Consider the following 19,854-nt stretch of genomic DNA (forward strand, 5'->3'; position numbering starts at 1 on the left):
TCAGCAACCTGTTCCTGGGTGGTGTGGACGGGCTGACCCGAGACCTCTCTGGACGCTGTAGTCCTCAGATGGGAGAAAGCGGGGGATGGGCCAGGGCTTGGGAGACTTTCCCGACTTCTGCTCTCTGACACGGGTGACGAAGAACATCCAGTAGATGCAGCAGGCAGTGGGGGGGGGGGGGGGGGGGGAGGAGGGGGCGGGTCCTATAATCCTGGAGTGGTAGGAACCCAGTAGTCCCCCATGAGGTGTGGGTATGAATTATTTACAAAAGAGGGCCAGTCCTAATACAGAAAAGCATAATGTACCCTTTATGTTATCATCGAGGTGTCATACGTGTGTGTGTGTCTGGATGTGACTTTGCATGTGTGTCTTAGGCAGAGGTCCGTGTGCGTCTGGATGTGTCCGTGTGTACCAAGGGATGGGTCTCAGAAGGGCGGTTCTGGATTCCGCCTCCGTGATGCTTAAGACAGTCCCTGGTGTATGTGGCGTTTTAGTGGTGATAAAGCTTTCTGAGACTGAGTGTCATTCCTTTATCTCCTTCTGTTCGATTTCTCCAGCACCATGGTTTTCAACCCTGGCTGCACCCGAGCCTCGTCTGCAGAGTTTTATGAAGCACCGATGACCAGGTATTACCCCCACGCTGGTTAAATCGGTTCCTGGACGTGGGAGCTGGGCACTGGGATGTTTTTGGAGCTCCTCAGGTGGCTCGAGCTACAGCCAGGTGTGTCGGTCAGCCACACCTGTGAGGGGCACATCATGAGGGAGCCTCACTGAACTTGAACCGGGGAGGTTTCAGTGCTGGCTTCGCCGTTAACTCATCTTTGACCTTGAGCAGGTTACTTTGTCTTTCTGGTTCTTAATTTCCTTTCTTTCTTTCTTTTTTTTTTTTTTTTTGGGAAGTTTTTATTTATTTTTATTTTTTGAGAGAGAGAGAGAGAGAGAGAGAGAGAGAGTGCGCACAAGCAGGGAAGGGGGCAAGAGAGAAGGAGAGACAGAATCCCAAGCAGGCTCCAAGCAGACCCTGATGTGGGGTTGAACTCACAAACTATGAGATTATGACCCGAGCCAAGATCAAGAGTCGGATGCTTAAACTACTGAACTACCCAGGTGCCCCTTTATTTCCTTTCTTTTTAAAAAAAAAATTTTTTTAATGTTTATTTATTTTTGAGACAGAGAGAGACAGAGCATGAACGGGGGAGGGGCAGAGAGAGAGGGAGACACAGAATCGGAAGCAGGCTCCGGGCTCCGAGCCATCAGCCCAGAGCCCGATGCGGGGCTCAAACTCACGGACCGTGAGATCGTGACCTGAGCCGAAGTCGGACGCCCAACCGACTGAGCCACCCAGGCGCCCCAATGTTTATTTATTTTTGAGAGAGAGAGAGAGACAGAGCATGAACGGGGGAGGGGCAGAGAGAGAGGGAGACACAGAATCGGAAGCAGGCTCCAGGCTCTGGGCCATCAGCCCAGAGCCCGACGTGGAGCTTGAACTCACAGACCGTGAGATCGTGACCTGAGCTGAAGTCGGACGCTCAACCGACTGAGCCACCCAGTCGCCCCATTTCCTTTCTTAATACGATGGTAGTCACTACGCCTTCCTGTCCCTTCTCTGGGTACTTCCCTGGTCACTATGCCTTCCTGCCCACTTGCTGCCCATGGTTTGAGGTCATTTATGTGAAAGAGTTTTGTACATTCTGAAAGGAAGGCCACGCGGATGCAAGGGAATATTATTAGCATTATTTGTGTCAGCCCTTTGTAGACACCAAAACATGAGGCCAGAGCTGGGTGCATAATTACAGCGAGGTTGTAGTGAAACACAAGCTGGGGTTTGGCGGTGCTCTGTACTTTTGTTCACTTCTGGGAGTTAGCTTTACAAGAAAGTAGCCAAATCCAGTAACACCTGTGCTTGTAATTCCAGGAGCTGCCACTGGGTGGTGCCTGATCTGTATTTGAGGACCTGTTTTGCCCTCTTGGATGAAAATAAGATTATTTACAGACATAAGCATTTATATATCAAGACAAGCCCTTAGATACCCTTCTCATGGGGTCTTTGCCCGATCAGGTGGGGCTTTCATTCTGGGCAGAGACCGGGTTTCCGGTTCCTCCTCTCCTGATAACGTCCAGCAATAGTAACATAGACCCTCCTTCTGGGGCCTGAAGTCCTCTTTGCCCACTCACATCTCATGGCAACACAGGGAGCTTTGCTGCTGGCAGTGAACCAGGGAGAGGCCTGCTTGGCTCCTGTGCAGACTTGATCAGTCCTGGAGCTGCTTCTTCCATCAATCTAGCCTTCTCTGCTCCTCCCCCTGCCCCCCCCCCCCGCCCCCTTGCATTAAAGGGGGAGAATCTGATTTTCTTCCCCCAGGAGCTCATTCTTTGCAAGTCACGTTAGCTTTCTTGCCTTTCCGTGATCAGTGATCAGGAGATGTCCCGGGGACGGGTAATTGTAAAAGCTGACTGACAGTTTTCTCTTCCTGCAATTAAGGAAGAGAGACTTTGGCAAGGAAACTCAACCCTTCATTCCCGCTCTCTTTGAAACTGAGCCCCGTGGACAGAATTTCTTTGCATGAAATCACCCAATACTTTCATGCAGCTGACCCAGCAGCGTTCATCAGGTTTTCTTACGAGAACCTAAGTGGGCTGTTTGTTTGATTTTTTTTTTTTTCTCCACCCCTAACTGTTTGAACAGACATCTGAAATACACAGTGGTGGGTGTTATGGCCCATTTGGTATAAATACACCAAATATTTGGAACAACACACATGACAAAGATTAATAATTGCTTCTGCGGAGGGGACTAACAGTTTGGGCTGGTCCATGTTGTTCCATAAAATCTTCTGTGGCAGGGGAGGCTGGGGGATTCTTTAGTGATCCAGTGCAGCCTTAATTCACTGTGTCAGATCCCAAAGAATAGATACAGAGAGGGAGGGGACGCCCCCACCCCACCATCTTGACTAGGAGTCCAAATCCCCAACGGTCCTTTTCCTAGGCTCATGGGAGCTCGCGGGCACAGATGAGGTGCTCAGTTAGGGACCAAGGAAAGAGGTTCCTGGGAAAATTGCCGGATGCTGTCAAAGTGATGTCTTCACTGGCCCCAACGGGAAGGTTAGCTTGAGTGGTGACTGAGTGTGGGCAGGGAGAGCGCCTGGCCTGAGTGGAGGCTGGGAGTCTGTGTGTCTTCTGGTCACTAGAACAAGGCGGTTCACTGTGATCTCTTGTCAGTCTCCCTCTTTCAACTCATGCCCTCCCCTTTGGTGGGCAAGTTCCTCAGGATCATCACCCAGCTCCCTGCCAATCCCCTCTCACAACACCTTCCTGTCTTCCCTTCTTTCTAGAACTTCCTTTTAAGCCACCCGGAAACCCTTCCTTTCCCCCGTTCCCTGGAGATGGGGATGTGTGCCATTCACCTTTGTGTCCCTCACGTGGAGCACAGTGTTTGCCCATATGCCACAGAGTCTGCTCATTTCTAGTCCAAGGGTTAATGTTTCAAGGTCATTGACCTAGGAGTGAGATCAGCAAAGTCCAGCCTGCTGCCTGTCTTTGTATTGCCCATGGGCTAGGCATGGTTCGCACGTTTTTAAAGGATTATAGAAGAAGGAGGAGAAGAAGGAGGGGGGTAAGGAGGAATGGGAGACGTGACAGTGGTCACATGTGGCCTGCAAAGCCTAAAATGTTTAATATCTGGCCTTTTATGGAAAAAGTTTGGTGATCCCTGACCTAAGGAAGCTTCTTAACCCAGATTGCACATTAAAATTGCCTTGGAGAGGGGCGCCTGGGGAGCTCAGTCGGTAAAGCGCCTGACTTCGGCTCAGGTCATGATCTCACAGTTCGTGGGTACAAGCCCCACGTCGGGCTCTGTGCTGACAGCTCAGAGCCTGGAGCCTGCTTTGGATTCTGTGTCTCCCTCTTTCTCTCTCTCTCTCTCTCTCTGTCTCTCTCTGCCCCTCCCCCACTCACACTCTGTCTCTCTTTCTCTCAAAAAATGAATAAATATTAAAAAAAATTTTTTTTAATTGCCTTGGGCTTCTAATACATTCTAGTGCTTGGACCTCGTAAAGCCTGAGTTGGAGTCTGGGACATCTGTATATTTTAACAGCTCCCTGGGGGACTCACACTCCCAGGTATCCTGGCTCCCACCTCCCTCACTGTTTCCCTAATTTGCCTCTCTTCCCATGTTCCCATCTGGTCCCAGCCACCCTGAGTGTTCCCTGTCCTGGAGTGAGGATCTCCTTAGGGTTGCCTTGGGTCTGAAAGGCATGTTTCACCGGCAAATAAGTGAGAGGGTGGGCAGGGCCTCAAGGCGGAGCAAACTAGAGACTGGAGGTCTGATAGCTGAGCTGAGCCCTCAGCCCCACCCCCAAAGCATGGAAGGACTAAAGACACTGGTCGCTTCCTATTACTGATTTTAAGTTTAATTCTGTTGTGATCAGAGAACATACATCGTATGATTTCAATTCACTTGAATTTGTTAAGATTTGTTTTATGAGCCAGCATATGGTCTGTCTTTTGAATGTTCCACATGTACTTGAGAAGAATGTCTTTTCATTCATTTTTGCTGTTGTTGGGTGGAGTGTTCTATAAATGTTAATTAGATTCAGTTGGTTTATAGTTGTTCAGTTCTATCAGTTCTGAGCTGATGGAAAATTCCAACTTTATGGTTGACACTTGGGTGATTTTCTCTCTACTAGTTCTTTCAGTTACTCAGAGAGGAAGTAAAGTCTCCTAACAGACTCTGAATGTGTCCCTTTCTCTTTCGCATTTCCATTCTGTAGGTTTTTGCTTTATGTTTTTTGAAGCTCTGTTATTAGGTACATATACATTTATGATTGTTCTGTCTTCTGGTGAATTGACCCTTTTATAATTATGTAATGTTCCTCTTCATCCCTGGTAATTTTCTTTGCTCTGAAATCTGCTCGTTCTACTTTACTATAATTTTATAATGTATATAGCCACTCCAACTTTTTGGTGGCCATGTTTGCACGCTGTATCTTTTCCCATCCCTTTATTTTTAACATACTAATATCATATTTGAAATGAGTTTTTTGTAAACAATATATAATTGGATAATTTTAAAAAATCCATTGGTATAATCAGTATCTTTTTGTTTATGTATTGGATTTAGGTCTACCATTTTACTATTTGCTTTCTCTTTGTTGACTCTCTCTTTTTAAAATTGGTTCCCTGGTTTCCACTTTCCTGCCTTTTTAAAATTCCACTTCAATTTTACTTTTGTGTTTTTGACTCTACCTTTTTTTTCAGAAATGGGTTTTTTTTTAGGGGCACCTGGGTGGCTCAGTCAGTTAAGTGTGTGACTTCAGCTCAGGTCATGATCTTACTGCTCGTGAGTTTGAGCCCCACATTGGTCTGACAGCTCAGAGCCCGGAGCCTGCTTCTGATTCTGTATCTCCCTCTGTCTCTGCCCATCTCCTGCTCACGCTCTGTCTCTCTCTGTCAAAAATAAGTAAACGTTAAAAATTTTTTTTAAAATAGGGTTTTTTTTAGTGTCTCTAGAGCTTACAGTATACATACTGCACGTACCTGCTCTCACTTTACTTAGAATCAGTATTGTACCACTTCTCACAGAACATGGAGACCTTCTCATGATGTAGGTGCCTTGGCCCTTCCCGTTATATTACAGTTATCATACATCTTACACGTTAAACTTGTGGTCAAGAACTTGAGTTATTTTTGGAATTAATTTTGGTTACTCAGCTCTGTCCGTTTGATGTCCCACCACTCTGATACCTGGCTAGAAATCCAAGGCTAGAAACATGACATATGGAATGTGGTGAACATGTTTTTTAATAAAGGAAAAAAGGACAGATTTTTATAGATATACCCAAAGTGGGCGTTGGCAACAGTAGGCTGCCATTTAGTAACTGATTTTGAACATTCATAAGCAGAAATGGGAGAAACCTGGAGAAACGGGGAAGAAGATGTTGCTTTGGCTGAAATGTCACAAGAGTGAGGAAATAGGTTATCCGGGTGAGACTGGGGAGATGAAGAAACCTGGTGGGCTGAGGAGGAGAGAGTGTTCAAGAGCCATGGACCTCTTGATTTTTCTGTTGGAGCAGAAAGACTTGGATGGTTGAGTTTGAATCCCAGCCCAGCCACTTGGAAGCCATTTGATTCTGTGAGATTTACCTCCCCTCTTCTAGCCATACTTTCCCTATAAGAAAGCTGTGAGGTGACAAGAGTTTCTGTGCATAAAGGAATGAGGCACTTCATAAATGGTGGTGATTATTACTGCCACCCAGGCCTCCCTATGTGTAGTCTGTGCCCTCACAGACATGTAAAAGCAGCTTGTTTTATTCTAAAAATATTGACCTGAGGTTCACCCTCAGAAACTTTCCCTTACTGGTGTTTCTCAGCTCTGGCTGCACATTAGAGTCACCTGGATTCCTTAAAATATGTTTGGCCCCTCCTTCAGATGTTCTGATTCAGTTGATCCAAGAGTGACAGATAAATGATAGATAGGTAGATAGATAGATAGAGATTAGATAGATGGATGGATGAATGGATAGACAGATGATTGATAGATGGATAGATAGATAGATAAGATAGGTAGATAGGTGGGTAGGTGGGTGGATAGATGGATGGATGGATGGATGAATGGATAGGTAGGTGGGTAGATAGATTGATAGATAAGCTAGGTAGATAGGTGGTGGATGGATGGATAGATAGGTAGATAGATAGATAGATAGATAGATAGATAGATAGATAGAATGGATCACTGAGAATTCATTGTTCAAGTGAGAACTTTTTGGTTATAGGAGGTGCAAATGTGCAAATGCAGGTGTCTAGTAACTGAGACATCTCTATCTCCAGGTCTCCTTGAGTGTGGTCTATACTCTCCTAAGCTATGCCAAAGTAGCCTCCCCCCCCGCCCACATCTTTTTATTGAGCTAATTTTCAAACATACATGAAATAGAGGTAATTATTTAATGAACATCCATCACTCAGCTCCCAACAGTTACCAAATCGATTTCATTGATCTTGTTTCATGTACCCTTCCCCCTCCAGCCCCTTTTTTGTCCCGGATCATTTTTTTTTTTTTTTTAATATTTTTTCAAACGTTTTTTATTTATTTTTGGGACAGAGAGAGACAGAGCATGAACGGGACGGGGGAGGGGCAGAGAGAGAGGGAGACACAGAATCGGAAACAGGCTCCAGGCTCCGAGCCATCAGCCCAGAGCCTGACGCGGGGCTCGAACTCACGGACCGCGAGATCGTGACCTGGCTGAAGTCGGACGCTTAACCGACTGCGCCACCCAGGCGCCCCTCCCGGATCATTTTTAAAGCAAATCCCAGATATCATGTTATTTCACAGTGGCTAATGTTGGCTGGGATTTGAAATTCGCTAAACGAAGCCTCTTAAAGTTGTGGGCAAATGCTTGAGCCATTTAGGAGACAAAATCCTTCATAGTGTTTCCTACTCGAATGAAGCCTTGGAATCCATCTGACGTAGATGCGATTGATGTACGTGCAATTTCATTGTGTGTATGCTAATCCAGCATTAATGGTAAGTAGCTCATGTAAATAGGTAGTTAGCATCATGCAGCTGATAAACAATGCTGAAGTAGTTTAATTTTCATGACATACCCACAATCACAGAAAGACACCGCTAGTACCCTTCAACAGAATCCAGAGACCTATGGGTCCAACTCCCCAAAAGCCAGCATTCAGCATTCCCAGGACTCAGAAGTCTGGCACTTTCTGTCAGGCCCCCTCCCGTCCCCATCCTAGGCTCCATACTGTCAGTACCAAATGTCTCAGGTAAGATACCTCCGATGGCCCCCAATCTGCCAGGCCCTGATTTGAAATCATTTGCAGTGCAATGATAGGCTGTGAACAGATGATCTTAGATTGGTCTTTGCTCTCAGTGGAGAAGCAGAGCTACAAAACAATGAAAAAAACAAACGGTCCTTTGATGGGAAAAAGAGAAAGAAGAAGAACTTAAGATGTTTAGTGTTCATTCCTTCCGTGGGTATTTATTGAACATCTGTTATGTGCCAAATAGTGTTCTAGGTATTTCGAACATTTCAAAGAACCAAATAGACAAAGATCTCCGCCATCATGCTTACCTCCCCCAATGAACAGCACCCCGCCCCCCCCCCCCCCCCCCACCGCCCATCTGTTTGCCCACAAGTCAATTTTGTCATCCCTGTGGTCAATTGTTGCCCTCATGTTCTCTCTGCCAGCCCTTTGTTTTGGGAGACCAGGACTACAGAAAGGGACTACAGCAAAGGGAGGTGGGCAAGAGGGGGAAAGTGGTGAATTTCCCAGACACCTCTCAAACCACCCAAGCTGGCCTTGGGCGGGAGTCTGAGCCTTTGTAGTGGATAAATGTGACCTTTCTGCAGAGAAGATGAGGAAGTGAGTGCCAGGTTCTCAGTTGCATGATGGAAGACCCAAGGAGAAGGGCTTGGGACAAACATAAATGGGTGTCCTACGTGCCCAGGTACATAGGAAAACATCACGATGCCCAAACATTGGCAATATCTGCTATGGAATCTGGAATGGGGTAAAGTAGGCACTTTGTCCCCTTAATCCCTACACTAAATTTTGAAATCCCTCTCTCCCTGTCCAACCCCCTCCCTCCCACCTGCCCCCCTCCCGGGGATCTGTTTTCCATTACTATAGCTTAGTCTCCACTTTCTCGGGTTTTATGTAGAGGGAATGACACAATACATACTCTTTTACACCTGCCTTCTTTCACCTAGCGTTAGCATTTGGAGATGAATCCCCATCATGGCCTTCATCGGTAATTCATTCTGTTATTTCTGAGGAGTATTCCACTGTATGGATCACACAGCAGTTTGTGTATGTACTCACTTGTTGACGTGTTGATGGATATTTGAGTTGTTTCCAAGTTTTGGCCATTCCAACTAAAGCTGCTACAAATATCTGCCTCCAAGTCTTTGTACGGATGTGTATTTGGTTTTCTCTTGGGTAAATCGCTGGGACTAGAGTGGCTCGGTCATCTGGTAGGTGTTTGTTTAAGGTGCGAAACTGTCCAACACTTGTCCAATGGGGTTGTACCATTTTACATTCCCATCAGCAATGTGTGAGAATCACAGCTAGTCCACATCCTTGCCAACTCTTGGGGACGTCAGTCTCTCGCATTTTCATTATCCTAAGACGTATGTAAGGATACTTCACTGTGGGTTTAATGTGCCTATTAATGGATAATGACGTTGGACATCTTTTCATGTTCTTACTTGCCTTCCTGTCTGGTGAAGTGTCTTTTGCCCATTTTGCTTTGTTTGCTTGTTCGTTGTTAAAATTTGTGAGTATTTTATATGTTTTAGGTACAAGTCCTTTATGTGATAACGTGATTTGCAAAGTTTTCCAATTCCCTTACCAGTGTCTTTTGCAGAACAAACTTTTTCTTTTTAAGTTTATTTCTTTTGAGAGAGAGAGCGTGCGCCCAAGTGGAGAAGGGGCAGAGAGAGAGAGGGACAGAGAGAGAATCCCAAGAAGGCTCCGTGCTGTCATTGCAGACCCCGATGTGGGGCTCAAACTTACAAACGTCAAGATCATGACCTGAGCCAAAATCAGACGCTTAACCAACTGAGCCACCCAGGTGCACCAGAACAAATGTTTTTAATTTTTAAGAAGTCTAATACATTAATTTTTTCTTTTTGGATTGTACTTTTGATATGTCCAACAACTTTTGCCCACCCCAAGTTCACAAATATTTTTGTTTTGTTTTTTAGAAATTTTCTAGTTTTTAGGATCCTGTTTAGATCTATGATCCATTTTGAGTTATTTTTGTACAAGGTGTTAGACATGGATCATTTTTTGAATGTGGATATCTGGTTATTCCAATACTATTTATTGAAATGACTACCCTTTTATTTTTTTATTTTGGAGAGAGAGAGAGAGAGAGAGAGAGAGAGAGAGAGAGAGAGAGAGGGAACTTATAAGTGGGGCAGAAGACCAGGGGGCGGGGGAGAGAAAAGGAGAGAGAGAGAGAGAATGAGAATCTTAAGCAGTCTTGATGCTCAGTGCAGAGTCCAACACAGGGCTCAATCCCACGATCCTGGGATCAAGACCTGAGATGAAATTAAGAGTTGGACACTCGACTGAGCCACCCAGGTGCCCCTAACCCTTTCTTGACTAAATTGCCTTTGTACCTTTGTAAATAAAAAAAAAAAAGTCCTTCATATATCTCTGGATCTATTTTTGGACTCTGTTATGTTGATTGAATTTTCTTCTTGGTGCCTTCACCACATGATATTGATTATTCCAGCTTTATAACAAGTCATGAAATCAGGTGATGCTACGTCTTTTCCATTTCCATATGAATACTGGAATGAATTTGCCAATTAAAACAATAGTCTTTTGGGATTTTTATTAGGGTCATTTAACTCTGTAGATCAATTTGGAGAAAACTGACCTCTTAAGAATGTTAAATCCTTTGACCCATGGATAAGATGTATCTTTCCATTTATTTGAGCCCTCATTTCTCTCAGCAGTATTTTATAGTTTTCAGTGTAAAGAAATGTCCTTTCTCTGATGTTTTTTTAAAATTAAATATTCAATTTCTTTAATAGATACAGGCTATCGATTTTGTTTTTTTCCTGAGTAAGCATTCATAGTTTGTGTCTTTCAGGGAATTTGTCCATTTCACCTAATTTGTCCAACTTACTGGCATAAAGTTGTTTGTGTTAGTCCTTTAATATTTTTAAAATCTCTATAAAATCTATGCATATCACTCTTCTCACTTATGATGTTGATAAATTGTGTCTCTGTTTTGCCTAATCCATCCGGCTAGAGGTTGATGAATTTTATTTATTAAAGAACCAGCTTTTGGTTTCATTGATTTCTTCTTCTTTTTTTTTAATTTACTATTCCATTGATTTCTAGTCTGATCTTTCTTTTTTTCTGCCCTTCTGCTTCATTTGGGTTTATTTTGCTGTTTTTTTTTTTTTTTTTAAAGATGGAAGTTTTGGTTGTTTATTTAACTCCTAATATAAGAATTCAAAACTGTACATTCCTCCTAAGCACTTCTTTAGCTGAATCTCACACATTTGGATATGTTGTATATCATTTTTTTAAATGTTTATTTATTTTTGAGAGAGAGAGAGAGAAAGACAGAGAGACAGAGAGAGAGAGAGAGAGAGAGAGAGAGAGAGGGAGACGCAGAGTCCAAAGCAGACTCCAGGCTCTGAGCTGTCAGCACAGAGCCCAACATGGGGCTCGAACCCACAAACTGTGAGATCATGACCTGAGCTGAAGTCGGACGCCCAACTGACTGAGCCACCCAGGCGCCCTGTGGGGTATCATTTTTATTCAACTCAAAATACTTTCTAATTTCTAATTTCTCCTTTGAATCATGAACCATTTAAACATGTAATAATTACTTTCCAAATATTTGGGAGATTTTCTAGATATCTTTCTGTAATTAGTTTCTAACCGAATTCTATTGTGGTGAGAGAATGTGCTTGGTAGGATTTGAATGATTTAAAGTTTATCGACACTTGTTTTATGGCCCAGAATATGGTTTGTCTTGGTAAATGTGCTATGTTCACTTTAGAAGAATGAATATATTCTGTTGCTGTTGGGTGGAATGTTCTATAAATGCCAATGAGGTCAAGTTTGTTGATATTGTTCAAGTGCTGAATCTCCTTGCTGGTTCTTCTATCTACTTGTTTTATCAGTTATTGTGACAAGATGTTGAGATCTAGGACTATTATTGTGGATTCGTCTATTTCTCATTGCTGTACCATTAGTTTTTGGCTAATGTATGTTGAAGCTTTGTTAATCAGGTGCATTTTTAGGTCTTCTTAATGCATTATTCCCCTTGATCACTATGAAATGAACTTCTTTATCTCTGGTCATTTTCTTTGCTTTAAAATCTACTTTGTCAGAGGTGTCTGTCAGGGTGACTCAGTCGGTTGAGTGTCTGACTCCTGATTTTGTCTCGGTCATGATCCCAGGGTCATGGGATCAAGCCTCATGTTGGGGGCTTATCAGTCAGTCCCTCAGTCCCTCAACTTAAGATCCCCTCTCTCTCTCTCCTTCTGTCCCTCTCACTGACTCTTGCTCTCTCTCTAAAATAATTTTTTTAATGTTTTTAATGTTTATTTATTTTTGAGAGAGAGCCAGCCAGAGCGTGAGTGTGGAGGGGCAGACAGAGAGGGAGACACAGAACCCGAAGCAGGCTCCAGGCTCTGAGCTGACAGCACAGAGCCCGATGCGGGGCTCGAACCCATGAACCGTGAGATCATGACTGAGCCAAAGTCAGACACTTAACCCACTGAGCCACCCAGGCTCAGTTAATTATATTTTAAAGAGATTTAAGTAATACGTTAAAAATCTTATATATTTACCCATATAGTTATTACTCTTTTTACGTTTATTCCTTGAGTAGATCCGTATTTCCATCTCATGTAATTTTCCTTTGCCTGAGGGACTTCTTTTATAATTTCCTGTAGTGTTGCTAGTGATGAATTGTTTCAGGTTTTGAATTTCTGAAAACATCTCTATTTTGCCTTTGGTTTTTAAAAGATATTTTTGCTGGATATAGAAATCTTAGCTGTCAGGTTTTTTTTCTTTAGTACTTTAAAGACGTTGCTACACTTTAAAGTGTTAACACTTCCGGGGCGCCTGGGTGGCTCAGTTGGTTAAGCGTCCGACTTTGGCTCAGGTCATGATCTCGCAGTTCGTGGGTTCGATCCCCATGTTGGGCTCCGACTTTGGCTCAGGTCATGATCTCGCAGTTCATGGGTTCAATCCCCGCATTGGGCTCTGTGCTGACAGCTTGGAGCCTGGAGCCTGCTTCGGATTCTGTGTCTCCCTCTCTCTCTGCCCCTGCCCTGCTTGTGCTCTGTCTCTCTAAAAAATAAACATTAAAAAATAAATTTAAAGTCTTCACACTTTCATTGTTGCTGACGAGAAATCTGTTGTCGTTGTTATGTTTGTTTCTCTGTAGGTAACTTGTCTTTTCTCTGGTACTTTTAAGCTTTTCAGTTTCTCACTGGGTTTTGAGCAATTTCTGTATGACATGCCTTAGTACAGTTTTCTTTTACTTTCTTACGATTGCATTTTCTCTGAATTCTGGGTCATATTATCCTGCTTCTTTGCATCTCCCATAATCTTTTATTGGGTGCCAGGCATTGTGAACTTTAACTTGTTTGGTGCTGGGTGTTCCTGTACTCCTCTAAATATTTTTGAGCTTCGTTCGGTAACATGGTTAAATCACCTTACAGATGACATTGGAGCCTCCAAGGGTAGTTTAGTGACGACGTCATTTGGCCAGCGAGTTGCACAGTTAAAAACTAGAACACTTTGTTCTGTGACACAGTTAAATTGCTTGGAAACTATTTGATCCTTTGGGGGTTTGCCTTTAAATTTGTCAGTAGCATTCAGCCTAGAACCAGTGCTGGCCACTAGGGAAGCAAGACCCTTCCGAGTATTCCCCTTAATGTGTGAGTTTTCAGAGCGGTTTGTTGGAACAGATACTCTTCCTGGCCCCATCGAACACCTTTTATTGTGCCATCTACAGCCTTCTCAAATGGGGGGCGCCTGGGTGGCACAGTCGTTTAAGCATCCAACCCTTGGTTTCGGCTCAGATCACGATCTAAATGGTTTTGTGGGTTCAAGCCCTGTGTCGGGCGCTGTGCTGACAGCACGGAAGCTGGCTGGGATTCCCTCTCTCCTCCTCTCTTTGCCCCTCCCCCAACTCACGTTGTCTCTGTCTCTCTCAAAAATAAATAAATAAACTTAAAAAAAAAAATCTTCTCAGATGATTCTTTCCGCAGCCTTAGGTAATTTCCTTCCACCCACCCTTGCCAATCCGTGCCTGCCAGGAAGTCAGTTGGGAGCCTCTGCGGATCTCTTTCTGTACAGCTCTTCTCTGTGGTACTTTGTTCTTAAACTCTGCCGCCTTGTTACCTTTGAACCCTCCCTTCCTTGTCACCTCGGACATTTGCCGGCCTTCACTTGGATTCCGCCACCTGCACCGTGGCCTGGGAACTCCCTCCGGGCACCAAGACAGGGCAGTTGTTGGGATAACCCTATTCGTTTCCCGTCTCTCATGTATCTCCACCTTTCATTACCTGAGGCCCAACGTCTTATAAGTAAGTTGTCATTTCACATGTTTTGTTTGTTTGTTTTTGGTCATTCCAGACAGGAGGGTAAATCCCATCTCTGTCCCTCCATCTTGGCCAGAAGTGAAACTTCATGATTTACTCCTAATCCAGAGGGTCTCAAATTTTGGCATATATAAGAATCACTTGGTGGGGCTTATGAAAATGCAGATGCTCCTACCAGTAATGCTGGGGCCTGGGGAGGGAAAAGAATCTGCGTCATAGTGCGGAACCCCGACGCACTGAATGTAGACCTATGTCCACCTTGGACCTGCAGGCCGAGTGGGCTCTAGAGATCTCACAGTGCTGGGGAGTCAGCCTGCGTGGTTCCCATCCCACACCTGCCTGTCACTAGCTGAACCTCTGGATCATCTATTATAACACCCTTGCAGGGTTATAATAACTATTAAAGAGGATAAGCCATGCAAAGCGCTAGCACGTGGTAAACAACGAAAGCTAGTTATTGTCGTATGCATTATCTCACTCGATGGGTATAAGATCCCACTTTGCAGGTGACACTGGAGCCTCCCAGGGAGTTTAGCGAAACCGTTATTTGGCCAGTGAGACGCACGGTTAAAACTAAAACCCAGGGGGCACCTGGGTGGCTCAGTTGGTTAAGCATCTGACTTCGGTTCGGGTCATGATCTTGCAGTTTGTGAGTTCAAGCCCCACATCGGGCTCTGTGCTAATGGTGCAGAGCCTGCCTGGGATTCTTTCTCTCCTTCTCTCTGTCCCTCACCTGCTTGTTCTCTCTCTCTCTCTCTCTCAAAATGAATAAACTTAAAAAACAAAGAACAAAAAACTAGAACCCAGGTCTCACAGCCAGTCCAAGGCTCTTTCTACCTCCGTTGAGTCTGAAAGACAGGTGGAGGGCCACCAGCAGAGGGAGAGGGACCACAGGGTGTGTGTGTGTGTGTGTGTGTGTGTGTGTGTGTGTGTGTTTGCAATAATGAGGGGAAACTCCCCATTACACTTTGCAAGACAGTCAAATCACCTATCAGCTTTCTGCTTCGTGGGGGTTGCCACCAAATGGTGGTGCTTTATGTTATGCTAAGTCCTAGACTGCACTCCAAACTAAAGCCCCCACTGCTGGAAATGATGTGTGTGGATGTCTCTTGTGTGGCTCTTGCTCGGCCTCCAGGATTCAGGGAGTTGGAAGCATGTGTGTGCTGGGGGAAGGGCAGGCTCTGGATTTATGAGCTTTGCCCCCTCCCTCCATCCCGCCCCCTCCCGGCCGCTCTAGCACATTCAGAAACTCTTCAAGTGCAAAGCTATTTATAATACAGAATAGGGTCTATTTATGGACAAGGTAAGTAATGAGCCCACAAGCTCAGGCCACTCGGCTAGCTTGTCGGGTTTGGGTTCGAAGCACTTAACTGCCTGTTCCAAGCCATCCTCCTCTTCGATTTCCCTTTCTTGCTTTTATACTCTGATTCCATCCCAGACCTTCTCTGAGCTCTCTTTGTAAGCCTCCTTGGTTTGTGGGGAAGCAGGGTGTTTTGTTTTTCGTTTTCTGTTCTGTGCACCACGCCTATCAAACCCATTTGAAAAGTTGGTACATGAAAAGCATGAAGACTCTCTTTCGCCAAGTCAGGCAGACCAAGCAGGGTTTGGGAATGAAGGATAATGGAAGTACAAATGTCTAGAACTTAAGTAGAACTATATTGATTGGTACGTTTGTAATTAACCAGGGTTCTTTCCGGTTTGAACCACTGGTGGCATGGGGCATGGCTGGGGGGAGGGCGGGGCGATTTATAGGCGTCCGCCCATTGCTGTGGGTGGGTAATTGACCCCTGACAGTCAGCTTATATCAACTAAATGACGAGGGCAATAAGTGGGTTTCTCTACCGGAGGCAGTTCAGGCCCCTGAAGTCCTGGGTGAAGGCCGTGACGTGCCCACAGCACTGTGACGCGACCCTTGATCGATGCCTTCCGTTGGCTTTAGAGACCACGTGTCGGGGCACGTGGTTCGTGGGCCGCCTTGGCCGTCACTGTCAGAGTCAGCCTCCCAGAGTCGCACACGGGGCGAGAGAAAGGACGGGACTGAATGAGCGAAGCTACGCGCAGGCCTTCGCTGGCTTGTTTGTACCTTTCCAAAGCCCCTGACGTGTGTCGCCCAGCATTCTTCTCAAACAGCCGTCTGAAGTACGTCGTGCTGGCCTTGATCCTCCCATCCTATAGAAGGGGCTCCGGAAGTTTCGCTGAACACAGCCTGACCCACCAAGCAGCCCTCTCGGGCCTTGAGAGAGTCCTGTGTCACTGGCCGCCCCGTGTGTCCACCCAGAGAGGAGAAATGGGGCAGCAGACAAGGAGGGAAAACCTAAGTTCCCATCCAGGCTCTGTGAGTAGCAGGCTGTGTGGCCTTGGGTGAGTTGTTTCACGTGCTGGGGCCTCAGCCTTCTCACGTGGAAACATAGGTGCTCGGGCAAGAGAGGTGCTCCCTGATCGTGAGTGGGGGTTCTAGGTGTGGCTGGACCCGCCCGGCCTCCTGCCTGGAGGGCCTGGGGCGCATCTGCATGCCGTGGGCTTGAGGAGCCTCCAGGGGCTGGGGGCGGATTGCTACCTACCATGAGGACCACTTCTCACCTGTGCTGTGTGACCCCCTTGGGGTCTGTGTCAGGAGTGTGGGGAAGGTAAACCCACAGGTGAAATGAAACCAGTTGAAGACTTGGGGATATTTTAAAGGTGGTGAACAAGGGGTACCTGGGTGGCTCAGTGGGTTGAGCGTCCGACCCTTGATTTCCGCTCACGGTTCATGGGATCAAGCCCCCGCATCAGGCTCTGTGCTGACGGCATGGAGCCTGCTTGGGATTCTCTCTCTCTTCCCCCCCACCCCTCTCTCTGCCCCTTCCCCGCTTACCCTCTGTCTCTCTCCCAAAATAAATAAATAAACATTAAAAAAAATAAAGGTAGTGGGACGCCTGGGTGGCTCAGTCGGTTAAGCATCTGACTTCAGCTCACGATCTCATGGTTCATGAGTTCGAGCCCTGTGTCGGGCTCTGCGCTGACAGCCCAGAGCCTGGATCCTGCTTCGGATTCTGTGTACCCCCCCCCCCCCTTCGCTCCACCCCTGCCTGTGCTCTCTCTCTTTCAAAAATGAATAAACATTAATTAAAAAGTAGTGAGCAAGACAAATGTGTCATGGAGCAAAAGGCAACATTTGTGCGACTTTTCAAGAGCAAAGTTTTTCGAGAAATTCCTTGTTGGAGGCAGGCCTCTCCCAGCTCCACCCCGGTCTTGCCCCTTGTCGCCCCTGCGTCCTGATGCCTTGGTTGACAAGCCTCCCAGGCAACCAGGGAGGGACGCTAGCAAAGCGAGGGGGCTCCTGCTGGGAAAGCGGGGGGCAGGAAGGGGCAGAACAGCAGCCGCCCAACAGCCTGTGAGTTCGTTCTCCTGGTTGCTCTTTGCAGGCGGTTGAGATCTGCAGTCTATGGTTTCATTTGTTCCTCCCCGGATCCCTCGGGGCTCGTGGCAGTTGGAATGGATTGTTTTGAAGGTTTCAGAACTCTAATGGAAATCATAATACACCTGTTTTCTGCTCTTTGCATACCCATCTATGGCTGTTTGATTAATAAATCATGGGGAAATGAATTAATTATTCCTTAATGATTAGTCTCCTTGGCAAACAACATATTTCAAGGCGAGGGAGATGCAGGGAAGAAATAATAAAGGAGGGAGGGCCTTGATGTTGAATCAGTTGAGGAGGAACGCAGGATCAGAGGCTCCCGAGGGTTCTTTCCAGGCCCACGGACCTTCCGGGGAAAGGCTGCTCAGTGTTAGAGCTGCGGGAGGCTGGTGGCACCAATGGTGGGGCATTGGGGGTGACGGAGGGCAAGGGGGGGGCACAGTCTCTGCAGGTGCAGGGAGTCGTTAGGTCAAGAGCATGAGGCGGTCAGTATGTGTGAGAGTCACATCAAGGCCATCCTGGCCTCTCTTCCAAGCCACTGTGCCCAAGGCAGACATTCAAAAACACTGGAAAGACCCAGGATCGTGGGGAAGCACGGCTGCTTCAAATAATACAGCCAGCCGTTCATCCCAGCGGTTCTCAAAATGAGGTTTGTGTCAGAATCCCCAGGGGGACTTCTTTTTTTTTTTTTTTTTTGCACTGCAGACAAATGGGCCCAGTTCCCAGAGTCCCTGGTTCAGAAGGTCTAGGGTGAGACTGAGAACCTACCTGTCAAACAGGGTCCCAGGACCACACTTTGAGAGATGCTCTCTTCCCCAATTGCTTCCAACTCGATTTCTCTCTTCCATGGCTCTTCGGTCACCCTTCCCCACCCCATCCTTTCCCCCATCATCTCACTCCCTCAGGGCCTCTCCCTTTTGCTCCCCGGACTCTTCTCCTCCCTCCTGCCTCCTTTTTCCTGCACCAGCCTCCTCACCCCCACAGCCTCCCACACCCAACTCTCTTCCTTTTTTTTTTTTTTTTTAAAGTTTATTTATTTATCTGAGAGAGAGAGAGAGAGAGAGAGTCCAGGTGGGAGAGGGAAAGAGAAAGAGGGAGAGATCCCAAGCAGGCTCTACACTGTCAGCACAGAGCCCAACGCGGGGCTCAAACTCCTGAACCATGAGATCATGACCTGAGCCGAAACCCAGAGTCAGATGCTCAACCCTACTGAGCCACCCAGGCGCCCCCCCGACCCCGACCCCCGCCTCTCTTCCTAAGCAATGGGAAACCTGAGTTTCTTGAAGACTGAAATGCAGACAAGACTGGAAGAAAAACCAGTCCAACTCCCTGGCCAGGAAAGGACACTAGTCACAGGCCACTGGGGACAGTATGGGCTGGCCAGCACGCAGAGTTCCCCACAGCTGATTGATAGAGCCGCCTAGGGCTGGTGCAGCCCGGCAGGACGCCATGTGACGGTGGGTAAGGTTTGCTCTCTGGTGCCTGGGGAGATGTAGGAGACGGGGTCACCTGGAGGACAGCCTCCAGGCTCCCAGTTCAGCTTCAAAGATCTGTCCCCGTAGAAGATCTCAGGCTTGAGCACGCGTGCGTCAGAATGCGCCGGAGAGCTTGGTCAATGTGGTTGCTGGGCCCACCCCACAGCCTCTCACTTTGTAGGTCTGGAACTGGAACCCCCTGGATGGGGGCAGGTGAACCCGGATGAGCTGGTAACACAACCAGGGCCGGAGACACTGCCCTTCCAAGGAGTTCCCGGGCGAGGCTGACGCTGCTGGTCCCAGGCAGCTGCAGAGACACAGTTCGGGCGGCCTAGACAAGGAGAGGCCCTGAGCAGGGGCCAGAATTCAGACTCCGGAGGGCTCTAGTCGGGGAGGTAGATGTGGTTGTGGGAACTTGGACCACAAGTCAGGGATTGGTCTGGGGCCCAGGAGGGCTGATCTGAAAGGTGGAGTCGTAACGAGAGGATATTGGGCCGAGGCTGTGTGTGCCGGGGTGGAGGGGGGAGTGCCCCTGGGAACAGACTCCAGAGGCCCACTGCCTACGTCACCTGGGGAGAGGCCTGCGGCCTGGGCTGGAAGGGAAGCTGGTGAAAAATGGCTATTTGGTGGCGGGGGCTGACACGGGAGCAGTCAGCTTGGAGAAGGAGGAGAAGCAAAGAAGCAAAGGCCGGAAGACGCTTGTCAACCGGAAGCAGAGGTGGGCCAAATGCACATCCAAGCGGTCAGCCTGTGAAGTATCATCTGTATGCACGTTCTTTCTTCACAGGCCGACTCGGGGAGTTTGGGGGAACCAAGCCCGGCAGTGTGGGGGCATTGCAGAGAAGTGGGGGGAGGCCGTGGCACTCTGTCCCTCATCTCC

Source organism: Panthera onca, chromosome E1 (assembly GCF_046562875.1).
Source record: "Panthera onca isolate mPanOnc1 chromosome E1, mPanOnc1 haplotype 2, whole genome shotgun sequence".
In the NCBI taxonomy this organism is placed as follows: domain Eukaryota; kingdom Metazoa; phylum Chordata; class Mammalia; order Carnivora; family Felidae; genus Panthera; species Panthera onca.